The sequence below is a fragment of the Typopeltis vanoorti genome, chromosome 3, assembly GCF_054136105.1.
Source record: "Typopeltis vanoorti isolate ZY-2024b chromosome 3, IOZ_Tvanoo_1.0, whole genome shotgun sequence".
NCBI classification, from domain to species: domain Eukaryota; kingdom Metazoa; phylum Arthropoda; class Arachnida; order Uropygi; family Thelyphonidae; genus Typopeltis; species Typopeltis vanoorti.
The window spans coordinates 85,414,569-85,429,081 of NC_143551.1; the positions used below are offsets into that span (position 1 = coordinate 85,414,569).

General features: G+C 37.7%; 1 protein-coding gene and 1 non-coding gene across 2 annotated transcripts in view; one reads left to right on the top strand and one right to left on the bottom strand.

Moving 5' to 3' along the window:
* Positions 1–14,513, bottom strand: part of LOC150108345 (protein Wnt-5b-like) — a 76,312-nt gene that overhangs the window by 45,314 nt on the left and 16,485 nt on the right. The window lies entirely within an intron of this gene.
* LOC150108346 (U2 spliceosomal RNA) lies at positions 3,672–3,865 on the top strand. The gene has a single exon (XR_016548151.1). It is a non-coding gene; the product is annotated as a U2 spliceosomal RNA (small nuclear RNA).

The following is a 14,513-nucleotide window of genomic DNA, read 5'->3' on the forward strand; positions in this document are numbered from 1 at the left end:
TTATGGTATAATCATAAAGAGTATTAGTACACTTATGTATACGGTGCGACATGTTGACAAATATAAAATTACATTTAAATCAATTATCAATCACTGAACTAATGAAATCTTGTAGCATATTATAGTTTCCTCAGGCCAACATCATTAAATTAATTTGTGCTGATTTTCATTGACATATCCTATTCTGATCACCAAATATATTTATAATATTATTTTAAGTACTTACGAGTGAATACACAGACTTTTTCTCCTGAGTGCTGGTAGTTTTCCCCTCCTTTTGTACATCCTGGAGATCGCTTTGTAGGCTGGAGGTGGATGAATCACTATCTGTTGCATCACAAACACCTTGGATAAGAGATTTCTTAACACCAAAATTAAACAAAGTCCCTTGTCTCTTATTCGTATTAAAATTTAAATCTGCAGGCCTATTACCTTTAAAAAATCACGGCACTGAGGTTTCGAAACTTTCATCCTACAATACGAACTTGCGAAGAAAGTATTCAGTATTACTAGATCTTAGAATCAGATACAGACCACCTTGATCTTCAATTTCAGTGGAAAAATTTTCTTTATACTTCCTTGCTGATTGGTCACTGACATTTGCAACAGAGATGTTATTTCTTTCAGTTTTGAGAACAGAGGATACGCCGCCCATTGTTGTAATCGGCTTGCAGGCAATTTTTATGATCGGTCATAAACGGCGGTATTCGCTTTCCCGATTGTTGAAAGATTTCGAAGTGTGAAAATGAACGATAATTCATGAATATTTCCATGTTTAAAAATATGCCGCTTGGTTACTGGCATTTGCTACTCAGATGTCATTTCCTTCAGTTTTGAGAACAGAGGATATGCCACCCATTGTTATAATCCGTTTGCAGGCAATTTTTATGATCGGTCATAAACAGCGGTATTCCCTTTTCCAAATGTTGAAAGGTTTCGATGTGTGAAAATTAACGATGCGCAGATGTTATTAGGCGTTCTGGGTCTGAGCTTTTCGGCATATTCACGAATATTATTCTCCTCGGAATATTTCCTCTAGAAAATATTTATTCATAAAAAATGCTTAGAAATACTAAAATGACAAATTCCAGGAGAACGTCTCGCGGAACACTTATTCATCTTCCGCGGAATACCAGTTTGGGAAACCCTGAACTAGAGAATGAGGAAGTTCATGCTGTCTGTTTCCGATTGTGTAGTCAATAATTCCAAACTCCCTGCTTAAAATGTTAAGAATTTCAGTCATCATTATGAATGAATATAATGTTTTGTGTTAAATAATTTATATAAACCAGTGTCTCTCTTTCTCCATCTTTCTCTTCGGGGATGTTCAATGGTAAGAACAATAACAATAGTGAAAAAAAATCTGTTTGCCCATTATTCGTTTGTGGTTGTTCACTGATGGCGCGGCCAACCTGAATCCCAGCAGGAGGCGTCATGGACATTACCAGATGCTTAATCTCACGGCATGAGTCCTCGTGGCAAACATAGTGGTTAAACAATGGGTGGTTTTCAAGTGTCGCGTCTAAAAGTTACGCCTCCTAGTCAGCTGAGAGGAATGAAATATGGTTTTTCTCCATGCCAGTGTCATCTCTAGAGACTGATAACATTCAGAGGGCAAAGAGGACACGTGTATGGAAACATTACCCTGACATGTATCCAGAAACGAGACATTATAGCCACATAGTGGATGGTGTGGCCTTTTTCAAAAAAATAAAAAATAAAAAATAAGTAATCCCTTCTATTCAGAAAACTGAGAACCCTCTTGGTATGATAAGTGTGGGAACTGTTGATCGTGGCGGAAATACTTCACGCCTGATTTAAAAAAAAAAAAAAAAAAAGAACGAGAGAGAACTCGCGAAGTGATACAATTACCATAAAACAGAGTTGAAGAGGGAAGTAAAAAAAAAAAAAACTTGTCCCTTGTCCTAAGGCCAAAAACACTATAGAGGGTGTAGTTATAAGCCATATGGTTTAGATTTTGTAGGCAACGCCTATTTATTTTACATTTTAAAGCTTTTTTTAATATCCTCGTAAAGTGTGCTTCAGTAGGCAGCACTCCATGTCTTTGTAAATAGCTTGTAAAAAACAGATTTGCACAATTCTGACTTCTTATACGAATAACGAAATAAACTTTAGGTTTTGATACATGCTGGTAGCGTTAGTAGTAGAGTGTAAAGTCGGAAAATGCACGTGTAAAGGAGCTTAATGAAGGGACATTAACGCTGTTAATGCGTTATCGACTGCGTACTGGCGACCGCCCTGGATTTATAACTGCGGTGAATCCGAAATGCCATAAGCGAGCACCCTTGCCCTTCGCCATCCCCTGATCCGTTTACTGGTAAGTGAATTAATAGTCAACACGAAGGGGTTTTTCCCCTCTACAAGATAACAACTGTTTAACTCGGAGTGGGGGGAGGGGGGGGGAGGAAGCATCTGTGCAAAGGTAGCAGTGCCACAGATGCTGTTATGAAAGACATTGTACATCCCACAGCTATTCCACAAGTGTATCTACGTGCCCGACCTTTCCACACACACAGAGAGTAACATGCAGCCCCCGTTATTCTAACAGGATCCCCCGCAGTTAACAATGAAAAGAAAGCCGGTCGTAAACCGAGCAGGGAACCATCATATGTGGGGCGTCGCCTAGGCGAAGAGATGAGGCGTGTTCAACGGTCTGGGCCAGGATTACATAAAAAAAAAAAAAAAAAAAAAAAAAAGTTGCTTTTGTTGTGTGACGCACAAACATCAGCGTCTCTCCAGCAATGACTCTGTAGCTAATTTTACTTTACAGAAACGCAATCTCAGGAATGCTGCGAAAGATTATATCCCGATCATTTAGACATGACTTGGAGGAGTTGTGTTGTAGCATAATTGCATTCATTGTGTTTGATGTGACAGCTACAAATAGGGAACAATTGAACCAACGTCTTCACTCTTTACAGCTAAACACTTACGGGCCAATTTCCCTTCATTTTTGTCTTGTAAAGTATACTAATATACTAGAACATCGAAAGCGTTAGCATTTGTTGAAAGTTTTTTTTTTACCTTGGGTGTATTATACGTTAATGACTTCATATCACTTGCCTTAGTATGTATCCCATAATGCAAAGCATCCCCCCCCCTCATTTGGGCGTGTATAATGCAATGTAAATGGGAAGGGCTACTACCCAGACCGGTTTCGACCTTTATTTGGGGTTATTATCTCTCCCGGGTCTGGCTCCCGCTGATGAGTTCTCAATAAAGATCGAAACCGGTAGTGGCCCTCCCTATCATGCATTGCATTACACACTCTCAAAAGGTGTGTGTGTGGGGGGGGGGGGGGTGCTTTGCATTATGGGATACATACTAAGGCAAGTGATAGAAAGTCATTAGCCTCTATATACAAGAAACTCAGACGTGAATATATTTCACGTCTAAGTGCTTACTTGGGAAAAGAATTAAAACCAAGTATAACATTTCTTGTTATCTTTAATGTAAAATACACTCAAGTTGAAAAACTTTCTATGTCTTTGTTTTATCTAGAAATTGTTGTTAATAAGATTAGGCACCTTTTGTCTACTTGTATATGAGATATATATGATTTCTACATTACTTATGTAAAACTTTGTATCTGTTGAGGTATGAGGTATATGACATTATTAAAATGGAATTTTATTTCCTGACGTTCATCTTTTGCTTCTCGGCCGTTTGGCTTAGATAAAGTGTATAGTTTCTGTTCTTAACCGTTAATATCGGTACGAGTCTCATCGGGTTTCACGATATTTAACCGGAAATTTACAGAACTTCGTAAACCCCGGACTGGAGAAATATCAAACACTTGGTGGTGGGAATAGTTAAGCTCCCCCCATCTGATCAAGTCCTACATTCTGCCGCGTGTGCGTACCTTCAGCATTGAGGTTGACGCCACAATACCGGCAAGGGCGATGGCGAAAGCCATCATAGACTGCGTCGGCACAGAGAACATTTTTGGATTTACCCCTTATGGGGGAGGAAGATACCAGGTAGTGACCAAAAATATGGAGACTAGAGAAAAGCTTCTCCAAGGGTTTGACTGTGGTAAAGTAAAAGTATCTCCCTTCATGGTTGGGAGCATCCTGAGAACCCTTAAGATACCACGATTTCCCCTAGAATATGCAGAGAACAACGATATAATTCACAACGTATTCTCTAAGTGGGGAGTTGTACGGGAAATCCAGGTTCACAATGACGCAGACAATCCTGAGTGGAAGTCAGGGGAGGTAACTATCTCTCTTGAAATGAGGACCGAAGTTCCTAACTTTGTCTTCATAGGATCTGCCCGGGTAATGGTAAATTACCCAGGTGTCAAAAAGCAATGCTTTAGATGTGGTGCCTTCAATCATCTTGGGGGAGACTGCCCTTGCATAAAATGCAAGAACTGCCTAAAAATTGGCCACAACCAAGAAAAATGTGAGGCAGCTTGTTTGAAATGTGGGGTCACTGACCACAGAGTCGACACCTGCCCATCCAGAACCCTGGCAGAGAGGATGGGTGGTGCAATCACATCAGCAACAAAACCAAGTAATGAAAAAGTCACAACACAGGAAGAGTTTCTGCCTCTTGAGGCCACTCCTGATCATGCCACCATGTCTAAGACAACGAACAGGTCCCGTAAGGGAGGGAAACCTACCAGCATTGCAGAGACCAGCAATACGATCCCAACAGAAGAGACTGACAATGCAGAAACCATCATGGTAACTCCCACGGACGAAAGCGGAGCTACCACTGCCAATATAGACATCGCCAATTCAGATACAGTAGAAGAAGCTGAAGTAGAGATGGAGACGAACACCAAAACTTCCAAACGGCCATTAAGTCCGCAGGAAGAAGAGCTGACAAATCTCAAAACAGCAAAAGTATCTGAAACCGAACACCCAGAAGTCCCTCATGCAAAAGCAGGGGAGACTCTAAAACATCTCCTTAGAGGTATGCCCGGGGTGGCAGAAAAGTTTAAAGAGGCAATAGATAAAGTAGGAGAACCTGAACTCCTCCTCACAGGGAAATATGGACCCGACATCGTCAATGCAAAATGGGGTGATATTTTCGTTGATGACATCAGCAAAATCACCCCTGAGCAAGTAGAGGTAGCCCTGGATATAGACGAGGAGGCAGCTTCGGCATTCTACATAGCTCTCTGCAAACTAGACATGGCCAAAAGAATCATAACAGCCCACAACAAAAGAAAGGAACAGTAACCACCTGGTGGATTTCTGTACTCAGCCTCACTGGTTTTTAGTTCCCACAGGTGGGGGAGGACCTGAGAACCCGAGCAGCTAGGCGGTGCAGTTCCTTGTGAGCTGCATCACTCGGGCCAGATCCTTCCTCCACCTCTAAGTTTACCTTTCCATTGCTTCTCCAAATTTATTCTCTCTTTGTTTTGTTACATGTTTCCTTTTTAGGATTTTTCCTTTTTTTTAAGTGAAAAATCAACGACCGTTTTAGAAGCGCCCCTGGGGGGGGGGGGGCAAACAGCTAAAACAGGTCAACTGAGGCCTCTTTTACCTACCCTACCACTATGCACTCTATCTTTATTTCCTCTCCTACTATCTGCTGACTCTCAGCCTATCTTACTCTACAGGCCAATGATGAAGTTTGTTGAACAACATTTGAAAAAAAAAGAACCAAAATGTTCCTGGGCCAGACGGCATTACTAATCGGGTGATCAAACCTCTGCCCCGAAAAGCAGCAGTGCACCTGACCATAATTATAAATGTAATCCTAAGTCTTCACTATTTTCCTTTCACCTGGAAATTGGCCGATGTAATTCCTATACATAAGCTGGGCAAGGATCCTCACCTCTTCAAAATTATCGTCCAATCAGTCTCATCTCCAACCTACGTAAGATTGCGGTGAGGGTCATCCTCGCACGTCTTCAAGCCTCAATAAATGAACTAGACATCTTTCCTAAAGAGCAGTTCGGTTTTCGGCAATACCACAGTACCACTCACCAAATCTACAGAATAGTGGAATACATTACTACCAGCTACAACTGACGTCAATACACGGGAGCTGTTTTCCTTGACCTATCCAAAGCATTTGACAAAATATGGCACTTTGGATTGCTACATAAATTTATCTCAGCTTGTATCTCAATGAAATTGACACATTTAGTTGGTTCATATCTGCAAAACAGGACCATGCAAGTCAAGATTAACGGCACTACCTCATCTCAGAGACCCATCTTGGCAGGAGTGCCTCAGGGATCACTACTGGCTCCATTGCTGTTCTCTGTATACATGTCTGATATCCCGCACAACCCAATGTCATCCATCATGGCCCTGTATGCAGATGACACAGCATTCTTAGTCAGATCTCTCCGACCACATTTCGTTACTAGAAAACTTCAAGAAAACCTTCTAAAATTAGAAAGATGGTTCTCCAAATGCAGACTGCAAGTAAATCCCCTAAAAAGTTCAGCTATTCTCTTCGCAAAAAGGTCGATATCTCCTGTAAGAGACATCTTATTATTCAACACCAAAATTTCCTGGCAGACGGAAATAAATTACTTAGGTGTCGTCCTCTACAAAAAATTAACTTTTAACCAACACATCAAGGCTACATGTACAAAGGCATCTAAAGCCATCGCTCAGATCTACCCCCTAATAAACAGAAGCAGCAAGCTAAACATTAGAATCAAACTGCTTTTATACCAGCTGACGATTCGTCTTATAGTCACTTATGCTTCTCCAGCCTGGAGCCACACCTCCACTACAAATATTATCAAATTGCAACGGGTTCAGAACAAATGCTTGAGAATGATCCTAAACGCCCCATGGTTCGTCAGAAATCATCAACTTCACCGAGATAACAAATATTCCTTATACCTTCTCCTTCCTACAAACTTTAGCTGCAAAGTTCTTCCTAAAGACGTCCACTCATCCCAATGATCTAGTTCAGCAAGCTGTAGCCCATGAGCCTACGGATACACTCCAACACAAAAGACCAAAAGCCATTTTAACTTCCTTCAGTGATGTAGAATCTCCATGCCCATTCTGGGTGAGCAAACAGCTCATAATATATTTCCCTGCACTGTGACCGTAACAGACAACAGGGAATATGAAAAGCTTTTCGCTTCACCCCTTAAGTCATAATTGTCAATTATAAACTTTGTTTTGCTTACTTGGGAAAAGGATTAAAATTTCTTGGTTAAGGTGTTAGCATTTTTTTTTTTAATTTCTTCAGAAATTTTTAAGGAGTTAGCATTTGTTTTTAATTTCTTCGGAAACGGTTCGCTACGCCACCTATCGGCCCTTTTAGTTAACAGTATTCTAAACGATTGTAAACTTGAAACTAAGATAATTTCGAAGCAAACGCCACCTAGTGGATACAGGTATCCCTATATGGGCTTGACAAGCTTCTGTTGAAGTGGTAAAAGGTAAGAACATCCCTTTCTTTGTTCACTCCTTTTCCCACTTAATCTTTATCATTTACACGCAAACTCCTTACATTCCTTTAACCCCGCCTAGTGTCACCAGACTGCGTTAACCACTATTGGAATAGGAAATTACAGTGTTGGCTGGAAAAAAAAATGATCACTTCACTATAATTAAGCCAAGGATATACTCGAAATATTAGTAAGTAGAAATTCAAATACTCGATGAGATAAAGGAACTTGGTCATTAATCTGTTTTGACGTACAAGATAACAAAAAGTCCCCCTAGAAGATATCTTACGAACCTTATTAATAAATCACACGGGGGGTTGGTAAGAGTAAAGGTCATTATCTACGCCTTGATGGTGTTAATTCTGGGGGTTACCTATTACTTGCCTTTTTTTTTTTTTTTGTCCCTACTATTATTCAATCGCATTATAAAATGATTAAAGCGCCACCTTCTGGCAGGTCTTTTTATACCGTTTTCCGCGTCCTCTTTTAATTCAAGCATAAGCTTAAGATTAGCGTTGTAGATAAGATGGCGTTAAAGAACTCCTCACGATCAAGCAATGTCGAATTTTGTCCTCCCTATAATACGCCTTAAGCAAACTCTGCTATATTTCTTCGTGTAAATGAAGAGTGATCCATCAACTTATACATTAAAGGGGCAGTTGTAAGCCAAAGACAAATTAACAGATTGAAGATAAGATTTTCTAGCGAGCAGAAGGTCAAGGGGAATATTATAAGTTAAAACACTGCAGTCTATAAATTGAAGTCTTAACGAACCCATTTTTTGAGAGGAGGACCACCACGTTTTGAAAAATAAATAAATTCTGTAATTTTTTTTTAAATCTAATATGGCAAACGATCACTCCTGAACGTATGAGATGTCATTCATCTGAGAATAGGATAATATTTCACGTACTTGCTTATAATAATCAATAATACAGCAGTCCAGGATAACACGTCAGTTATACAATCACTGACTGAGTGATCCAGTATTGTTTGAATAAAATGTTAAACGCAATTACTTTTTTCTTTTTTTTTTTTTTTTTTTGCTAGATGGGTGAAGCAAGAATGTCTTTCATATTCCCCGTTATCTGTAGAAGAAAATGTATGGATGGGGTAATATAGAGCTATAAGCTCTGATCATGGCAGGGGAGGGTATAGTTCGTCCAGCGATTAGAGGTCCCTCGACACTTCTGTGCATGTCAGAAAAAGGAGAATTCATTCCGATAATAGGGTAATCAATCTGTCTTTTGGGATAGATATGTTTGTTTATTATTACAGGTCGGAAAATTTAGCTTTTCTTTTACGAACATTGTAGTTTTTAAAGTGTAACTATTTTGCTTGTATAACAGTTGGAAAAATGTACGTAGAGTGTTAACAAAATTAAAAAAGGTATAGCATAAAACAAAAATTTAACTAAGTTTATTTTTAAGAAAGTTTTCTATAAAATAAAAAGAATTATACAGAAAAACATAAGAAATTTTTTCAAATGAACTTAGATATTCTAAACTTACAGTTGAGAGAACTGAGACACTTTAATGTCCTAACCGATTAACTATTTATGACTTGTTGTGACTCTTTTAACAAACCCATGCAAAAAAAGGTTGGAAAAAAATACCATTATCAAATCCTTTTAATCTTCAGAGTCATCTAAATCGGTGTCCGAATCGCCATCACTTTCACTTAAACTGATCACCAAAGGTTCGCGTAATTCTTCGATAATTCCGTCTCTGTCCCAATACATATTTTCCAATGAGGTGACATGAAAGCAATATTTTCCCCAGTTTTGAACTGTAATACTTTCAATCGCCTGTTCTGAAAGCTCAAAAAGTTTCGACATGTCAACATCTCCAGTTACGTTGCGATGGCGAATGAAACTTTTCACTTCTGCCCAAACATACTCAATAGCATTATTATCGCAATGATATGGTAGTAGCCTCAAAGCTAGAAATCCATGCTCTTTGAGCATCGTGTCGAATTTAAATAGCTTAGTTGTGGGCGAGTTTCTTTTGACCAAATTAAGCAATTCAATTTTTCGCATATCTGGGGAATGAAAAATGTTATTTGCAGAGAGCCAATCCATAAGAACTTGCTTCTTATTAGACCAATTTGGAACTTTGTTTAATCGAATAGAGTGATATGAAGCGTTATCAATTATAACAACAGCATTTTTAGGAAGGTTTGGAATCGGTTTTTCTTCTGCCCACTTTTCGAAGATCGTAGAATTCATTTCCGGTTTGTAGCACTCCACATTCTTCTTTAGACTGCCAACATTTTCCATAATTAAATTACTACCAATCCAAGTTTCATCTAGATACACAATCGGTTTTTTCTCCTCCCTGAAACGTCTTATTGCTCTCAAATGCTGCGTTCTAGAAAAAACAATGTCACATCGCTCCATGATAAGCTTCCTTTTATTCTGGGACTTTTGAAACAAAATCTGATTTCATGAAGTATTTTCCTTAAAGTTTCTTTTTTCTAAGGAAAATTATTTTTTTCTTTAAGCACAGGAATCAATTTCGGAACAGTTGGCACTCTTTTCTCGACCACGTAAAATTCGTGAATAGTTCTGCTTATAACGTCTACATCAAAATCATTCAAAGCTACGGTTTCGATGATTTTCTTTGCTCTGGCGCTTTTTTTTAGGAGATTTAAATTTTGGCTTACCTTCACCTTTTGATTCCCTACGAATTCTTTTAACAGTCGACCACGATACGCCCGCAATTGCACGTTTTATGAATTGAGAAAGGGGAACAAGAAGACGGCCTTCTGACAATTCTTTTTCGCAAAATGTCAGCATTATTCAATATTCTTTTGCAAGAGCCACCGAAACGTTTAGCAACAGAACTTGTTGATGTATTGGATCCATCAAACAAATTAATAATAAAAAAGTAATGCAAAAAAGCGACGACAAAAACTAGTAGCGACAGACAAGAAAGCACGTGATTTCGCATGTTGGCGACCAATTCGTACATCCTTCAGCATGAATCGACTATTCTTGGCAAAATGCCAAGGAGAGATCTACAAATAGTGGGCGAATGAAGTGTACAGCATCCATTACCCTCCTTGGGTACCAGGGGGCGAATTCTCCATGCTTGCTGCGCAAGCTCATTAATTGAGAAAGAAGTAATATTTATTTGTTAATAAATGCATGCATTTATAAGCATTCCATTTAGGCTTTTATTTTTGTAGACAGAAGACGTCTTAAGCTTGCGCGGCAATAATTGAGCTTTGCTTTGTGTATCGAAGGCCGATGCTTGCTCGTCTAGTCAAAGCTAAATTGGCTTGCTCGGTTGTAGGAACTTTCAGGTCCTCGCAGCAGCACTGTGATCTCATGCGCGCGCATAGCCATTTCCGCTCCCTTCACGTCGTCTTAAACACAGGCCATACGCAGTCAAAGTAGCTCTAGCCAGTGAGCTTCAGCCAGCCTTTACAAGTGTGCGTGTTGCTTGGGAAAATTAAGTTACAACCAACCTTTTATGACGATGTTATTGACCAGTTCATAAAGAAGATCCGTACGGTAGAATTTGTATTCAAGTAGCTAAATTGAAAAAGATAGAATATCATTTGTAAAATAAATGTTGTATTCGTATGATTAAATGTACATAAATTTCTTAATATATAGTTTTAAATGGTCAGTAATTCATTATTCCCCTAATCAGACTTCAATCACACCTCTCACTCCCTGAATGATAACAAGAGCAAGCCTGAATTTTAAGACCAGCATTCGCCCCTGCTGGGTACCCATTTTAGTCGCCTCGTACAACATGCATGGGCTACAGTGGAGCTATTCTTATCCCGGCCATCACACCAGTAAGACGCAATTACTATTATGAATTCATCCTATGAATATTATTATTATTTAAAAAAAAAAAAATGTGTGCAAATAGCCATTGTTAAAGATTAATTATTTGTATCAGCGAAAGAATTATGTTTTTTTATTGTTTTTTTTTTTAATGCAATCGTTACAAATACAAATTTTTAATTAATTTCTCTCCATAGATAAAATCAAAAGCATTCGGATTCGCAATCTCAACAATCTTCTGAATGGTTTTAAGATTGTTTATTTAAGATATTTATTAGGATTGTGCGAAAAATCTTTATAAAAAAATATTTCATTTTTTAACAGCTCGGTCTGCGTATTTCTAGCACAATTGGATTTGAAAGCAGGGTGTCTTGAAATAATGGCGAGCACTTAGCATTGAGCCACGAACTGTCGCCTATTTCGTTCTTGACGATGCAAATTGTCCTGTGTACATGATAAACGCAAGCAAAACCTATATTTGTGAACGCCAAAGTATCTCTAAGGAGTTTTTTTTCCTTAAAAAAATAAACAAAATACTTATTTTTAATAGAATCATACACTTACATTAACATCATGTAATGTTTTTTAATTTTCAAAAAGTGTGTGTGTTTGTGTGTGTGTGTGTGTTCTGTTCTGGTCTACCTATAATAATGCAAAATTGTAAATTTTGTTTTTTATTCAACAAAACCTATAGAGATAACGAAATAAGTGTGCATAGGTGGCACTAGTGTAGCGCAGACGTGCCGAATAAAATTCATACATAATTAAACCATCACAAGAACACGCACACACAGGGAGAAAAGTGTTTACAATCAGTGTAGAAGAAGTGATAAGATGCGAAGCTGACACATGTCTGGTAAAGCCGAGAGAGTTCTACAGATGGAATTATCATCCAAGCGGAAACTGTGAGATTACTGAGTTCACTGTGCGAGGAATTTTGCCAGCGGTACTAAAACGAGTCCTACCAGCAAAACTACAAAATGTAATTAGCCTTTCCAAGAAACTTAAAGAAAAAGCTTAGTGTAAAAAACAAAGAGGAGTTTATAGTTTGAGTAGGCTTAACAATGAGAACCATTTTATTTAAGTTGGGTGCGTAACATTTGGGCACAATTCACAATGTCCTCTCACACTTGTATATTAGAAAAGGGACAAAAAAAAAAAGACGCCTGTAATAATTTATTTTAAGAGGTACTGAGTTTTTTATATAGTTGATATATTTTTATATAGTTGATATATTGTTTTACACAACAATATATCAAGTGATTAGCTTTCCATTATTAGACAATCGATCGAAATTAGACATTGTTTTAAAAAAGTAATAAATAAATGCATAATATATTGATAATAATAATAATAATAATAATAATAATAATAATAATAATAATAATAATAATAATAATAATAATAATAATAATAATATATTGCATATAAATGCAATATAACACAATTATCTTCAAGTGATAATATAGACACTGATATGGTTAAAGAGCTTTTATTATTATGATTATTCAACAGCCTTATTACACAACGTACTCAACAACCTACCACAAAATGTAAAACACACAGACAATTACAGAATATTAAAACACGAACTGTGGAAGCTATGCCAACACAATTAACATTGCACTCACACCTATTTTCACTTCGCAAACCACCAGCATCCAACGCAACGCCTGCTTTTCCACCCATAAAAAATACCAAACATAGCGTATGCTAATTCCACTCTCTTCATAAAAGCTAACCCTAGCTTTAAGCAGGTGGGAATGGCATGGTTTAATCAAATAATCCTCATTAACCAATCACCGCACTTCCAAGTCACAATACCTTAACTGATAATAATAAGGATGATGATAATAATAATAATAATTATTATTATTGTTATTATTAATTAATTTATTTATTTATTTATTTATTTTGGTTAGCAACAGATCTGTAACTAGTTATCTGTTACATAGAAAAGGGAGCTCAAGACGTTCATAGCTTAGCAATAATAAAGAATAAAAACATATCAGCCTTACAAAAAACGCATTATATCGCTTCAACTAGGACCGAAGGTTAACCTCAAAATAAAAATAAAAAGGCGACAAATGGCTGCTCCTCGATGCACCACCAACGTAACAGATGGAGGAAATCACCTCGTGACGTAAGTTTGGGTGGTCGCTTGGAGGTAATGTGGTCACTTGTACACGGAGTTCTACCTCGAAAATTAATGCGATTATAAAAGGAAAGATATCAAGTCATTAGAGGTACTTGTCAAGGCTAAGCTTCCGCAAAGAAACAAGGGGTGGTTCCTCATTAAACCTCAATGATAGAACCGTGGGATCTTGAACGGCATTGATAAGCACAAAGAACTCAATTAAGTCTTGATGAAGAAGAAACAAATGGTGTAAACAGTCGCGGAATGTTAACTGTTATTTTCTATTTAAAGTGACGTTTTTTGTTATCTTCGTTAAACTCATTAAAGTTCTTTTAGGGAAAGTCCGAAAAGAACATTTATCAACCTGAACACTTTTCGCCATCAAACTAATTACTTTGACCTCTCGACAGCGAATGTGAGAATAGCTAAGTTAACGTCCCAAGATACGTTAAGATGTACACTGTGTTAGCCCTAGTTCAGATATTGCTATTCAAAATAATCAAAATTCTGTTCGTATATTTATTAGTATGAAATTAAAGTCGATATATTGTTAAATATACTGAAGGTAAAAATCTGTAACAATACATTAAACCGTTACATTGTTGATTTTTATAATAATTGTTGAAAGTAAAATGTTCAAGCATGCCTTGGTATACTTTTAGGCCTACTTTTAAGCCAAATACTCATTCGGATAACCATTATCTGTTTTCTTTTGTATATCTCGACACCATCTCACTACTCTATTTCATATAAAGACGACATCAAGATTTCAAACACGCAATATAAGAGTTTTCGTTTTGGGACAATGAAGTACGCAACATCAACCTAACAGATTTGAAAACATGGAGTACGTGCCCACGAGGCATCCAAACTATTTTAATCACATGAATAAGCAGAGAATTTTGTAAAGCATGAGTTAAAAGGCAATGTCGAATGTGTTCTGGCGATAATGATGATCACTTCCCCCACTCAGGATCCGACTGGATCCTTAATGGCACGAGATGCAAGTCATCTCTTACTACTTGATCACGTACCATTACTTCACTAGTCTTAAAAGCACAAAATATCGCTACACGTAACCCTCCTTGAAATACTAAGTGCATTAAACATGCACTTTCCTATTCGTTATCACAGTAATTGGCGCTGATGAGAGTGAATTCATGAAGAATTTG